This window comes from Scyliorhinus canicula, chromosome 21 (assembly GCF_902713615.1).
Source record: "Scyliorhinus canicula chromosome 21, sScyCan1.1, whole genome shotgun sequence".
Taxonomy (NCBI): domain Eukaryota; kingdom Metazoa; phylum Chordata; class Chondrichthyes; order Carcharhiniformes; family Scyliorhinidae; genus Scyliorhinus; species Scyliorhinus canicula.
Window position 1 is genome coordinate 4,336,818 of NC_052166.1, and position 15,352 is coordinate 4,352,169.

General features: G+C 50.3%; 1 protein-coding gene across 2 annotated transcripts in view; it reads left to right on the plus strand.

Annotated features, from left to right (window-relative positions):
- Nucleotides 1–214: 214 nt before the first annotated feature.
- LOC119955784 (biglycan-like) overlaps nucleotides 215–15,352 on the plus strand; it is a 40,551-nt gene continuing 25,413 nt past the window's right edge. Inside the window, exon 1 of one of the 2 annotated variants that reach the window (XM_038782350.1) lies at nucleotides 215–384. The gene's annotated coding sequence lies outside the window, so the exon portion shown is untranslated. Of the gene's footprint in view, nucleotides 551–15,352 lie in introns of both variants that reach the window. The other variant, XM_038782349.1, reaches the window with a different exon arrangement.

A 15,352-nucleotide genomic window follows, 5' to 3' on the forward strand; every position in this document is an offset into this window, starting at 1 on the left:
GTGAAAGGGAGAAAAACAGAGAAAAGAGTCAAAGGTTCACAAAGAGGCGGAGAGAGACAGAAAGAAGGAGAAAGAGGGAGCAAGGGAGAGGTAGACGGAGACAGAGAGAGAGAGAGAGAGAGGGAGAGCAGGAGGGAGAGAGAGCGGGGAGTGAATTGGCAGAGTTGCAGGTGCTGAGGGAGGGGAGGGGGGGGGGGGGCCACATGGGCTGATTTGTTGGCCCTGAGCAGTTTTGTGAAGACAGCTGAGAGTTGTGCTGAAGTGGAGTTGAGTGCGGCACCAGGGAGGAAGCTGTACTGCTGACAACCAGATGTGGAGTGACAAATAATATAAACACAAAGCTGATCGGGGAGAGCGAGTCACAGGCGAGGCAGCTTGCCGTATGTGAGTGTGTGTCTGCCTGTGTGTGTGTGTGTGTGAGATCTGTACACCCCTTTCCCACTCCCTCCTCCTGCAAACTCCAACAACAGCACAAGAGGACAGTCATTTCTTCAAAGGACAGACACTTGGCAAAGTTTGCAAACAGAATTTAAACTCTTGTCTCTCCCAGGTAAGATTGGAGATGTGAATTTTACTGACTGTAGGATCTGCCTGGATATATTCTATGTCTTCCTCGCTCATTCCTACTCTCTGACCTCTCCCTGGGCGCGTCCCTGATACAGATTCTCTCTCCTCGCCTCCCTCTGGACCTCCACACAGACCTTCCCCACTCTCCCCCTTTCCCTCGCTCCCTTTCCTCACCCTCTGTCTCACACACCCATTCCTCGGCACGTTCCTTACACCTCACTGTTTAGCCTCATCTTCTGCCTCCTCTGCCCCACTTCCTTGCTCTTTCTCTCTCTCTCCCTCTCTCTCACTCTCTCTGTTTCTGTCTCCCTCTCTCTGTGTCTTTCCTTCTGTTTCTATCACTCACTTTGTCTCCCTCCCTATCTCTCTCTGTCTCTCTCTCTGCCTCTGTCTGTCTTTCCTTCTGTCTGTCTCTCTCTCTGTTTCTGTCTCCCTCTCTCTGTGTCTTTCCTTCTGTTTCTATCTCTCACTTTGTCTCCCTCCCTATCTCTGCCTCTGTCTGGCTTTCCTTCTGTCTCTCTCTCTTTCTCTGTCTCTCTCTCTGTTCCTCTCTCTGTCTTTCTGTCTCTTTTTTTCTCTCTCCCTACCTCTCTCACTTTCTCTCCCACTCTCTCTCTATCTCTCTCTGTCTCTCTCTCTCTGTCTGTCTGTCTCTCTCTGTCTCTGTCTTGCTTTCTCTCTCACTCTCTCTGTCTCTCTCTCTCTCTGTTTCCCTCTGTCTCTCTCCCAGTCTCTCTCAGTCTCTCTCAGTCTCTGTCTCTCTCTCTGTCTGTCTCTCTCTGTCTGTCTCTCTCCCTGTCTCTGTCTTGCTCTCTCTCTCGCTCTCTCTGTCTCTCTGTCTCTCTCTCTCTCTGTCTCCCTCTCTGTCTCTCTCTCACTCACTCTTTCTCTGTCTCTGTCTCCCACTCTGTCACTGTCTCTCTCTCTGTTTCTCTCTCTCTGTCCCTCTCTCTCTGTCTCTCTCTCCCACTCTCTCTCTCTCTGTCTCTCTCTCTCTCTCTCTGCCTCTGCCTCTCTCTGTCTCTCTCTCTGCCTCTCTCTCTCCCCACTCTCTCTCTCTCTCTCCCCCTGCCCCTCACACTCGCTCTCTTTGACTTCACTCTGTTCTTGCTGCCAGAGATTGCAGCTGTGAGCAGCGATGCTTTGGCAGATTTGGGAGTGGGATGGAGTGGGAGTGGGATTCTGCCGATGGGGAGGGTGGACTGCGATCATTCAGTCTCCAGTCCTCAATCCAGACATTCCACCATTTACAAAAGCCAACAGCACCCCCAACTGACACCTTCTCGAAAAGGAAGGAGAGAGGAACTCGACAGAGGGAGTGCAACAGGCAGTTACTGCATTGGTATAGTACCGTCACCATCCCCATAGTGCTTGATGGGAGTGTCAATCAGGCAGAATTTGATCCTGAGCCACAGGTAGGGAGAGGAAATCAAAACCCATCAAAGAGTGTTTATAGCAAGAGAGAGAGACAGAGAGAGAGATACAGAGAGAGAGAGACAGAGAAAGAGAGAGAAACAGAGAGAGAGAGAGAGAGACAGAGAGAGAGAGAAACAGAGAGAGAGAGACAGGGAGAGAGAGAGAGAAACAGAGAGGGAGAGGAACAGAGAGACAGAGAGAGATACAGAGAGAGAGAGAGACAGAGAGGGAGAGAAACAGAGAGAGAGAAAAACAGAGAGACAGAGAGAGAGAAAAACAGAGGGGGAAAGACAGAGAGAGACAGAGAGAGAGAAAAACAGAGAGAGAGAGACAGAGAGAGAAGGAAGGGAAAGACAGACAGAAAGAGAGAGAGAAAGACAGATAAAGACACAAGGACAGAGTGAGACAGAGAGAGAAAGAAGGGAAAGACAGACAGAAAGAGAGAGAGAAAGAGATACAGAGAGAGTCAGAGAGAGAGCGAGCGAAAGAGAGATAGAGATAGAGAGAGAGACAAAGAGAGACAGAGAGAGAGAGAGAGAGAGAGACAAAGACAAAGAGAGAGAGAGACAGAGGGCTCCATCGTCTGGCCTCAGCGAGTCGGTGACACAATGAGTCCGTTAAATGGCGAGATTTAAGACGCTTGGGATGACTCAGGAGATCAGATGGGATTTCGCGAGACGTCGCGACCTGGATCTCGTCCTCAGTTCCAGGTTTGCATGTTTAAGGGGTCAGTTAGCCTCAGTTCAACATATTGTAGCCGTCTCGAGGCCAGGGTCGTATGATCGCTCCTGGGAGGACCCAGCCTGGCACCATTCAGCACGGTTTTCCACAATTGCGGACCGCGTTTAGCGCCACTCTGGGGGAGGGGAGCCTCCCAGCTGATTTGCCATCCCTGGGTGGTCGGGCTCTGGGCAGGTTACCATGGCGCCTCCTGGGTATGTCAGGGTGCCCAGGCTGCCGGGGATATGGACCAGGTATGCAATTCCCTTATGGGGTGGGGTGAAGTGAGGGGGGGGGGGGGGGCTCGTGGACCCCCTGATCAGGGAGTTGGGGTGTAGGGGGGCCTTCCCGGAGGCCACAGTGGGGGATCGAGAAATCGGGGCACCATTTAAAAATGGCGCCCCAAACTCATCCTGCACGACTGAGCTGAGGCGGGATATTCCCTCGGAGGAGTGTTCCCTCAGTGAGGGGCTCGCTCAGAGGGGCACTCCCTCGGTGGGGCACTCCCTCGGAGAGGCACTCCCTCGGAGAGGCATTCCCTCAGAGGGGCACTCCCTCGGATGGACACTCCCTCGGAGGGACACTCCGTCAGAGGGACACTCCCTCGGAGGGACACTCCGTCAGAGGGGCACTCAGAGGGGCACTCCCTTGGAGGGGCACTCCCTCAGAGGGGCACTCCCTCAGATGGACACTCCCTCGGTGAGGCATTCCCTCAGAGGGGCACTCCCTCGGGGGGGGGGGACACTCCCTCAGAGGGGCACTCCCTCGGATGGACACTCCCTCGGTGAGGCATTCCCTCAGAGGCGAACTCCCTCGGAGGGGCACTCCCTGGGAGGGACACTCCCTTGATGGGGCACTCCCTTGGAGGGACACTCCCTTGATGGGGCACCCCCTTGGAGGGGCACTCCCTCGGAGGGGCACTCCCTCGGAGGGGCACTCCCTCAGAGGGGCACTCCTTCGGAGGCGCACTCCCTCGGGGGGGCACTCCCTCGGATGGACACTCCCTCGGAGGGGCACTCCCTCAGAGGGGCACTCCCTCGGAGGGGCACTCCCTCAGAGGGGCACTCCCTCGGAGGCGCACTCCCTCGGGGGGCACTCCCTCGGATGGACACTCCCTCGGGGGGACACTCCCTCGGTGGGGCATTCCGGTACAAACCCACCAAAGGAAGGCCTGGTTGATGGTGGGGTTGTTCATGGCGCTGAAGGCTCAGGGAAACACCTCACCATTCCCCAGGCCCAGCGAGAATGGGAGAGAGAGAGAGAAACATTGAGAGAGAAAGAAAGGGGGGATGGAAAGAGAGAGACCGAGACAGACAGACAGACGGACAGAAGGAGAGACAAAGAGAGAGAGATGGAGAGGGTTGGGGGCAATTCCAGAGTTTAGGGCTCCCCAGGCAGCTGAAGGCACGGCCGCCAATGGTGGAGCGATGGGAATGGGGGGGAAGCTCGAGAGGCCGGAATTGGAGGAACGCAGAGATCTCGGAGGGTTGGAGGAAATTACAGATAGGGAGGGTTGTAGGGGCTGGAGGAGGTGACAGAGATAGGGAGGGTTGTAGGGGCTGGAGGAGGTGACAGAGATAGGGAGGGTTGTAGGGGCTGGAGGAGGTTACAGAGATAGGGAGGGCTGGAGGAGGTTACAGGTATAGGGAGGGTTGTAGGGTTTGGACAAGCTGACAGAGATAGGGAGGGTGTAGGGGCTGGAGGAGGTTACAGAGATAGGGAGGGTTGTAGGGGCAGGAAGAGGTTACAGGGATAGGGAGGGCTGTAGGGGCTGGAGGAGGTGACAGAGATAGGGAGGGTTGTAGGGGCTGGAGGAGGTTACAGAGATAGGGAGGGTTGTAGGGGCAGGAAGAGGTTACAGGGATAGGGAGGGCTGTAGGGGCTGGAGGAGGTGACAGAGATAGGGAGGGTTGTAGGGGCTGGAGGAGGTTACAGAGATAGGGAGGGTTGTAGGGGCTGGAGGAGGTTACAGAGATAGGGAGGGTTGTAGGGGCTGGAGGAGGTTACAGAGATAGGGAGGGTTGTAGGGGCTGGAGAAGGTTACGGAGACTGGGAGGGTTGTAGGGGCTGGAGAAGGTTACAGAGATAGGGAGGGTTGTAGGGGCTGGAGGAGGTTACAGAGATAGGGAGGGTTGTAGGGGCTGGAGGAGGTTACACAGATAGGGAGGGTTGTAGGGACTGGAGGAGGTTACAGAGATTGGGAGGGTTGTAGAGGCTGGAGCAGGTTGCAGAGATAGGGAGGGCTGGAGGAGGTTACAGAGATAGGGAGGGTTGTAGGGGCTGGAGGAGGTTACAGAGATAGGGAGGGTTGTAGGGGCTGGAGGAGGTTACAAAGATTGGGAGGTGGAACAAAGGTATGGTGGTCTTTGAAGCAAAAAATGAGATTGTGAAACGGAGATGTTACTGGGACAGGACCGAATGTAGGTCAGCAAGTGTGGGGGTTGGGGGGGAGCGGTCGATGTGTGGGATATAAAAGGAGACATCCAGGATTGGGAATTGAATCTGTATCACAGGGAGGTTGGATACCAGACGGAGATGCTTCCTTCGTTCTGACCGTTCAATAGGGCGGGGATGAGGGCGGGGCTGGGAGTGAATGTGGGGAGGTCCGGCCAGTGTGGAGGTTCTGGTTGTTTGAGGAATAAGAGTTTTTGAATTCCGACAAAAAATGTTGTAATACCAGAATTAGAGTAGAGGGAGCTTTATTCTGTATCTAACCCCGTGCTGTACCTGTCCTGGGAGTGTTTGATGGGGACAGTGTAGAGGGAGCTTTATTCTGTATCTAACCCCGTGCTGTACCTGTCCTGGGAGTGTTTGATGGGGACAGTGTAGAGGGAGCTTTATTCTGTATCTAACCCCGTGCTGTACCTGTCCTGGGAGTGTTTGATGGGGACAGTGTAGAGGGACCTTTACTCTGTATCTAACCCCGTGCTGTACCTGTCCTGGGAGTGTTTGATGGGGGCAGTGTAGAGGGAGCTTTATTCTGTATCTAACCCCGTGCTGTACCTGTCCTGGGAGTGTTTGATGGGGACAGTGTAGAGGGAGCTTTACTCTGTATCTAACCCCGTGCTGTACCTGTCCTGAGAGTGTTTGATGGGGACAGTGTAGAGGGAGCTTTACTCTGTATCTAACCCCGTGCTGTACCTGTCCTGGGAGTGTTTAATGGGGACAGTGTAGAGGGAGTTTTACTCTGTATCTAACCCCGTGCTGTACCTGTCCTGGGAGTGTTTAATGGGGACAGTGTAGAGGGAGTTTTACTCTGTATCTAACCCCGTGCTGTACCTGTCCTGAGAGTGTTTGATGGGGACAGTGTAGAGGGAGCTTTACTCTGTATCTAACCCCGTGCTGTACCTGTCCTGGGAGTGTTTAATGGGGACAGTGTAGAGGGAGTTTTACTCTGTATCTAACCCCGTGCTGTACCTGTCCTGGGAGTGTTTGATGGGGACAGTGTAGAGGGAGTTTTACTCTGTATCTAACCCCGTGCTGTGCATGTCCTGGGAGTGTTTGATGGGGACAGTGTAGATGGAGCTTTACTCTGTATCTAACCCCGTGCTGTACCTGTCCTGGGAGTGTTTGATGGGGACAGTGTAGACGGAGCTTTACTCTGTATCTAACCCCGTGCTGTACCTGTCCTAGAAGTGTTTGATGGGGACAGTGTAGAGGGAGCTTTACTCTGTATCTAACCCCGTGCTGTACCTGTCCTGGGAGTGTTTGATGGGGACAGTGTAGACGGAGCTTTACTCTGTATCTAACCCCGTGCTGTACCTGTCCTAGAAGTGTTTGATGGGGACAGTGTAGAGGGAGCTTTACTCTGTATCTAACCCCGTGCAGTACCTGCCCTGGGAGTGTTTGATGGGGACAGTGTAGAGGGAGCTTCACTCTGTATCTAACTCCGTGCTGTACCTGTCCTGGGAGTGTTTGATGGTTCACAGATCCACGAGGGCAGCAGAGCTGGTGAATAATGTGGTTAAGATGTAGACACTATTCACCAGCTCTGCTGTCTTCATGGATCTGTGAACAAGCGCCCGAGATCTGTCTGTTCCTCTGAGCTTCCTGGTATCCTGCCATTCATTACACACTCATTACACACTCCCTTGTCCTGTATCTTCATCGTGCATCACCTCGCACTTATCAGGTTTAATACCATCTGTGACTGCTCTGCCCATCTGACCAACCCATCTATGTCTTCCAGTGACGTACCACCCTCTTCTTCACTGTGAACCACTCTACCGTTGATGAGGGGGGTTCTTATTGAAACTTACAGGATACTGCGAGACCCGGATAGAGTGGACGTGGAGAGGGTGTTTCCACTTGTAGGAAAATCTAGAAGCAGAGGACACAATCTCAGACTAAATCCTTTAAAACAGAGATGAGGAGGAATTTCTTCAGCCAGAGGGTGAACTCTTTGCCGCAGAAGGCTGTGGAGGCCAAATCACCGAGTGTCTTTACGACAGAGATAGATGGGTTCTTGATCAATAAGGGGATCAGGGGTTATGGGGAGAAGGCAGGAGATTGGGGATGGGAAAAATATCAGCCGTGATTGAATGGCGGAGCAGACTCGATGGGCCGAGTGGCCTCATTCTGCTCCCATGTCTTATGGTCTTATGGTCTTCCCTATCTTGGTGTCATCTGCAAACTTTCTTATCATTCCCCCCACATTTACACTGAGTATCCTAATTTATGTTGGGCAAGTTGAAACTCGTATTACGTTGATCTTTTCTCGACACCTTGCTATATGTAACATTATATTCTGCAGTCTCTCCTTCCTTCCCTATGTACGGTATGCATTGTTTGTACAGCAGGCAAGAAACAATACTTTTCACTATATACTAATAGATGTGACAATAATAAATAAAATAAAATCGAATCAAAAATTCCCGAGTATAATTACCCGATTATTATTCTTTCACACCTCAGTAAATTGTCTACATATCTGTCCTCTATTTCCCCCTGACTCATTGGGGGCCCATAATAACCTCCCAGTAATCATAGAATCATAGAATTTACAGTGCAGAAGGAGGCCATTCGGCCCATCGAGTCTGCACCGGCCCTTGGAAAGAGCACCCTACCTAAGCCCACACCCGTCCCCGTAACCCCATCTAACCTCTTTTGGACACAAAGGGCAATTTATCACGGCCAATCCACCTAACCGGCACATCTTTGGACTGTGGGAGGAAACCGGAGCACCCGGAGGAAACCCACGCACACACGGGGAGGAAGTGCAGACTCCGCACAGACAGTGACCCAAGCCGGGAATCCAACCTGGGACCCTGGCGCTGTGAAGCCGCAGTGCTAACCACTGTGCTACATGCTGACCCCTTTGTATTCCTAAAATCCAGGTGATTCTGAATTTGACATTCCTCAAAGTAGATTGGGTGATGAGGAAGTGATAAGAAATAGCGATAAATTATTGAGCAATCTCCCAGAGGAAAATTGAAATGACCTTAAAGAGTTATTACAGTCACGTAGAGCTGTGGGAATAAACTGGGAAGTACAAAAGTAATTATACATGATGGAGATGAAGAAAATGTTATTCCCCTTAAATAATATCCATACAGGCTCAATTCACAAATGTTTGCACAGCTACAATAGGAGATTGATAGCATGCTCAAGAAAAATATAATTGAAGTGCGTCTCAGCGATTGGAGCTCGCCTATTGTGATGGTACCAAAACCGGATGGAACACAATGAATGTGTGTGGACTATAGAAAAGTGAACGCAGTTATGAAGTCACCATTAATATCCTTTTCAATGTGTGGAAGATTGTGTTGAAAAGGTGGGAAAAGCGAATTTTATTACCAAACTTGAATTACTGAAAGGATATTGGCGAGTACCTTGATCAGACAGGGCGAAGGAAGTTTCAGCTTTTGTGATGCCAAATGGTCTATCAGTTTGAAGTTATGCTGTTTGGAATTGAAGAATGCGCCAGCAACATTGCAAAGATGAACCAACCAGGTCATTTCTGGACTAAACAATTGTGCCGTGTACATGGAGGATCTGGTGGTGTCCCATCAAATGTGGAAGGAACATTTGGAACATTTAACGGAATTTATCGATCGACTGCAGGAGGCTGGATTGGCGGTAAACTCGGCTAAAAGCTGAAGTCACATTTCTAGGCCACACAATTGGACGCAGTCAGATGGCCGCACGGAATGTGAAAACAAAAACTATTGGGGAGTTTCCAATACCATCAACGAGGAGAGAAGTTCTGAGATTCTGGGCATGAGGGGTTTCTACCGGACATTTGAGCCAAATTTCAGCAGCGTGATTGCTCCCCTGACTGAGCTTCTGAAAAAGCGCCGGAAATTTCAGCGGCCGTTGGAGTGTGAGGAGGCATTTGCCAATCTGAAATCTGAGTAAACCTCCACACCAGTGTTGGTGGCTCCTAATTATGCCAACAGATTTAAGGTGGCAATTGATGTGGGTGTGGGTGCTGTGCTGCCACAGGAAGACAACAAAAAATTGAAAGGCCTGTTGGTTAGTTTACTTGGAAACGAAATAGTCACCAAAATAGATATTCGACCATCGAGGAGGAGATACTGAGTTCGCAATTGGCACAAAAACATTTTGACATTTATGTTGCTGACAATTCATCGGAGACAATTGTAGCTACAGACCATAATCCATTAAAGGTTTTGGAAACGTTTAAGGATCGAAAGGCGAGACTGGTTAGATGGAGTTCATTGTCACAAAAATTTACATTCAAAATTCTACATGTCGCAGGAAGAGAAAATGTGATTGCTGAGACTTTATCACAACTTTGAAATGTGAGAAGACTGGAACGGTCAAAGGCGGAAAAGAACAATTGAAATGGACTAGACTCACGATTAAGTTTGCATGTTTTAAATTTAATATGATAGATATGTTACAGAGTATTGGTTCTGCTCAACAATGAGGACTGTCCGTGTTCGGAATAATTAAGCCAATTTTTTACATTGCTGGTTCATTTCTTTAAAGGGGGGAGGTGTGATAAATGTTGAATTTCAGATGTATGGTATTATATGTATTTGGTACAGTAAGGGTTAAAAGCCTGGGTTAGAGTGTGTTTGACTGCTGCAGTCATGTTTTTGACAGATATCCGAGCTTGAAAGGTAGGGATCCAGGGGTGCAATTTAACGATTGTAAAAAATTTGGGCTGATGTCATTTTGTTTGAATACAGCAGATTCCCTGTGGAGTTACTTAGATTTTAGCTTGGAAAGTTGATATTGTTGCTGGGTAGAGCTGCCCATGCTGTACCTGTCCTGGTAGTCTTTGATGGGGGCAGTGTAGAGGGAACTTTACTCTGTATCTAACCCCGTGCTGTACCTGTCCTGGGAGTGTTTGATGGGGACAGTGTAGAGAGAGCTTTACTCTGTATCTAACCCCGTGCTGTACCTGTCCTGGGAGTGTTTGATGGGGACAGTGTAGCGGGAGCTTTACTCTGTATCTAACCCCGTGCTGTACCTGTCCTGGGAGTGTTTGATGGGGACAGTGTAGAGGGAGCTTTACTCTGTATCTAACCCCGTGCTGTACCTGTCCTGGGAGTGTTTGATGGGGACAGTATGGTGGGAGCTTTACTCTGCATCTAACCCTGTGCTGTACCTGTCCTGGGAGTGTTTGATGGGGACAGTGTAGAGGGAGCTTTACTCTGTATCTAACCCCGTGCTGTACCTGTCCTGGGAGTGTTTGATGGGGACAGTGTAGAGGGAGCTTTACTCTGTATCTATCCCCGTGCTGTACCTGTCCTGGGAGTGTTTGATGGGGACAGTGTAGAAGGAGCTTTACTCTGTATCTAACCCCGTGCTGTACCTGTCCTGGGAGTGTTTGATGGGGACAGTGTGCAGGGAGCTTTACTCTGTATGTAACCCCGTGCTGTACCTGTCCTGGGAGTGTTTGATGGGGACAGTGTAGAGGGAGCTTTACTCTGTATCTATTCCCGTGCTGTACCTGTCCTGGGAGTGTTTGATGGGGACAGTGTAGAGGGAGCTTTACTCTGTATCTAACCCCGTGCTGTACCTGTCCTGGGAGTGTTTGATGGGGACAGTGTAGAGGGAGCTTTACTCTGTATCTATCCCCGTGCTGTACCTGTCCTGGGAGTGTTTGATGGGGACAGTGTAGAGGGAGCTTTACTCTGTATCTATCCCCGTGCTGTACCTGTCCTGGGAGTGTTTGATGGGGACAGTGTAGAAGGAGCTTTACTCTGTATCTAACCCCGTGCTGTACCTGTCCTGGGAGTGTTTGATGGGGACAGTGTAGAGGGAGCTTTACTCTGTATCTAACCCCGTGCTGTACCTGTCCTGGGAGTGTTTGATGGGGACGGTGTAGAGGGAGCTTTACTCTGTATCTAACCCCGTGCTGTACCTGCCCTGGGAGTGTTTGATGGGGACGGTGTAGAGGGAGCTTTACTCTGTATCTAACCCCGTGCTGTACCTGCCCTGGGAGTGTTTGATGGGTACAGTGTAGAGAGAGCTTTACTCTGTATTTAACCCCGTGCTGTACCTGTCCTGGGAGTGTTTGATGGGGACAGTGTAGAGGGAGCTTTACTCTGTATCTACATAGAAACATACGTAGAAAATAGAAGCAGGAGGAGGCCATTCAGCCCTTTGAGCCTGCTCCCCCATTCAACGCAATCATGGCTGGTCATCAAGCTCAATACCCTGATCCCGCCTTCTCCCCCATATCCCTTCACCCCTTAATCCCCAAGAGCGATAACTAATTCCTTCTTGAAATTACACAACATTTTGGCCTCAACTACTTTCTGTGGGAGTGAAATCCACAGATTCTCCAATTTCTGGGTGAAGAAATTTCTCCTCACCTCAGTCCTAAAAGGTTCACCCCTGACCCTCAAACTATGACCCCCTAGTTCTGGGCTCCCCCACCATCGGGAACATTCTTTCTGAATCTGTCTAATCCTGTTCGAATTTTATACGTTTCTATGAGATCCCCTCTCACTCTCCCAAACTCCAATGAATATAATCCTAACCAACTTAGTCCCTCCTCGTACGTCAGTCCTGCCATCTCAGCAATCACTCTGGTAAATCTTCGCTGCACTCCCTCCACAGCAAGAACATCATTCCTCAGATAAGGACACCAAAACTGCGCACAATACTCCAGGTGTGGCCCCACCAAGGCCCTATACAATTGCAGTAACACATCCCTATTCCTATACTCTAATCCTCTCGCTATGAAGGCCAACATACCATTTGCCTCTTTGCCGCCTGCTGTACCTGCGCGCCTACTTTCAGCGACCGATGCACGAGGACACCAAGGTCTCGCTGAGTATCCACCTCTCTCAATTTACACCCTTTCATATAATAATCTGCCTTCCTATTTTTGCTACTGTACTGGATAACCTCACATTTATCCACATTATACTGTATCTGCCATGCATGTGGCCACTCACCCAGCCTGTCCAAATCCCACAGAAGGATCTCTGCATCCTCCTCACAGCTCACCCTCCCACCCAACTTTGTGTCATCTGCAAATTGGGAAATACTACATTTAGTTCCCTTGTACTAATCATTAATATGTAATGTGAACAGTTGGGGTTCTAGCACAGATCCCTGGGGTACCCCACTAGTTACTGCCTGCCAATCAGAGAAAGACCCATTTATTCCAACGTTTTGCTTCCTGTTTGCTAACCAGCTTTCTATCCATCTCAAGCACTACCCACAATCCCACAGGCTTTAACTTTACCTAGTAATCTGCTCTGTGAGACCTCGTCGAAGGCCTTCTGAAAGTCTCAATAAACCACATCCACCATTTCTCCCTGGTCAACTCCACTAGTTACATCTTCACAGAATTCCAGTAGATTTATCAAGCACGAATTTCCTTTTGTAAATCCATGCTGAGGTGGTCTGATTGCACCGAATGCTGTGCCGTGAAATCCTTGATAATGGACTCTGTCAACTTTCCGACTGCCGGCGTGAGGCTCAGTGATTTCTTGTTCCCTGTTTTCTATCTATCTCCCTTTTAGAATGGTGGGGTTATATTAGTTATATTAGTTATATTAGTTACCCGTCGATCTGTGTGAACCATTCCAGAGTCAAAGTGACCTCCAATGGATCGACTATTTCCAGGGCACTGACTTAATTACTCTGTGATGAAGATTATCTGGTCCTGGAGATTTGTCCGTGTACAATCCCATTCATTTCCCCAAATCCATGCGCGGGACTTTCTGTTCCTCCACGCCGATATCGCGTTTTGACACCAATATCGGGAGCGGCGCCCGTTTTTGTATTCTCCGCCCCCTGAGAAGCACTCCAGGAGTACGCCGCGCCACATCCACCCCGCGCTGCTCAGCCCCCCCCCCCCCCGACTGTCCGAGTTCCTGATGGTGTGGCTTCCGCGTGCTCACACCGTTCGTGAACTCGGCGTGGTGGCTGCGGAGTCAGTCCAGGGGGAGGGCCGGTCCACGGACAGAGGGGGGGCTTCAGTTGGGACGGGGGGCAGTGTGGGCGGACAGTCTGGGGCGCGTGAGCGGCCCGAGGTGGGGCACTACTTCTGCGGTCCGGGTCCGCGGGCTCAGTCCGCCAGGGAGCATGGAGCGGCCGCTGCAGGCCGCCACCGTGCGCATGCGCGGCCACGGAACTGGAAGTGCTCAGGCCCGTATCGACAGCCAGAGCTGCGAGCTCTGCATTGCCTCCCTGCTCGCCCCCAGCAAAACGGGGATTCGGTGGCCATTTTGCGGCAGTTCCCCTGGGGTAAAAGATCACCGTTTCCATGCCGGCGTTGGGGACTTGGTCTCCGAAAGGGAGAATCCAGCCCCATTTCTTTACTCAGACTGATTTCATTCAGCTCCTCATTAAAATTGGTGTCTCTCAGAACTTCTGGTACATTATTCATGCCTTCCTTTGTGAATACAGAAGCAAATTCAGCCATTTCTTTGTTTCCTGTTATGAACATAGAACAGAAATGCAGCACAGAATAGGCCCTTCGGCCCACAATGTTGTGCCGAAATTTTGTCCGATATTAAGAACAAATTAATCTACACCCCAGCATTCTACCCTAATCCATGTACCTATCCAATAGCCACTTGAAGGTCCCTAATGTTTCTGACTCAACTACTTCCACAGGCAGTGCATTCCATGCCCCCACTACTCTCTGGGTAAAGAACCTGCCTCTGACATCCCCCCTATAAGGGGCTGGTTTAGCTCACTCAGCTAAATCGCTGGCTTTTAAAGCAGACCAAGCAGGCCAGCAGCACGGTTCGATTCCCGTACCAGCCTCCCCGGACAGGCGCCGGAATGTGGCGACTAGGGGCTTTTCACAGTAACTTCATTGAAGCCTACTCGTGACAATAAGCGAATTTCTTTTTTTCTACATCTTCCACCATTCACCTTAAATCTATGTCCCTTGGTAATGGTTTGTTCCACCCAGGGAAAAAGTCTCTGACTGTCTATCTATTCTCCTGATCATCTTATAAACCTCTATCAAGTCGCCCCTCATCCTTCTCCGTTCTGATGAGAAAAGGCCTAGCACCCTCAACCTTTCCTCGTAAGACCTACTCTCCATTCCAGGCAACATCCTGGTAAATCTCCTTTGCACCTTTTCCAAAGCTTCCACATCCTTCCTAAAATGAGGCGACCAGAACTGCACACAGTACTCCAAATGTGGCCGTACCAAGGTTTTGTACAGCCGCATCATCACCTCACGGCTCTTAAATTCAATCCCTCTGCTAATGAACGCTAGCACACCATAGGCCTTCTTCACAGCTCTATCCTCTTGAGTGGCAACTTTCAAAGATCTGTGAACATAGACCCCAAGATCTCTCTGCTCCTCCACATTGCCAAGAACCCTACCGTTAACCCTGTATTCCGCATTCATGAATTCCCCCTTTACTGGCTTTTATTCATCTTTTTCTCCTCACATACCTATAGAAACTTTTACAGTCAGTTTTTATGTTCCCCGCTAGCTTACTTTAAGGTTGTATTTTTCCCTTCTTAATCAAACCCTGCTCTGCCTTTGCTGAATTTTAAACAGTCCCCAATCCTCAGCTCTGTTGCTTTTTCTTGCTAATTTGTACGCCTCCTCTTTGAATTTAATACTATCTCCAGTTTCCCTTGTTCGCCATCGTGTGGCCACAGTTCCCTTTATACTCTTGCGCCAAATAGGAATAAACAACCCTGTGCTGTACCTGTCCTGGGAGTGTTTGATGGGACAGTGTAGAGGGAGCTTTACTCTGTATCTAACCCCGTGCTGTACCTGTCCTGGGAGTCTTTGATGGGACAGTGTAGAGGGAGCTTTACTCTGTATCTAACCCCGTGCTGTACCTGTCCTGGGAATGTTTGATGGGGACAGTGTAGAGGGAGCTTTACTCTGTATCTAACCCCGTGCTGTACCTGCCCTGGGAGTGTTTGATGGGGACAGTGTAGAGGGAGCTTTACTCTGTATCTAACCCCGTGCTGTCCCTGTCCTGGGAGTGTTTGATGGGGACACTGTAGAGGGAGCTTTACTCTGTATCTAACCCCGTGCTGTACCTGTCCTGGGAGCGTTTGATGGGGACAGTGTAGAGGGAGATTTACTCTGTATCTAACCCCGTGCTGTACCTTTCCTGGGAGTGTTTGATGGGGACAGTGTAGAGGGAGCTTTACTCTGTATCTAACCCCGTGCTGTACCTGTCCTGGGAGTGTTTGATGGGAACAGTGTAGAGGGAGCTTTACTCTGTATCTA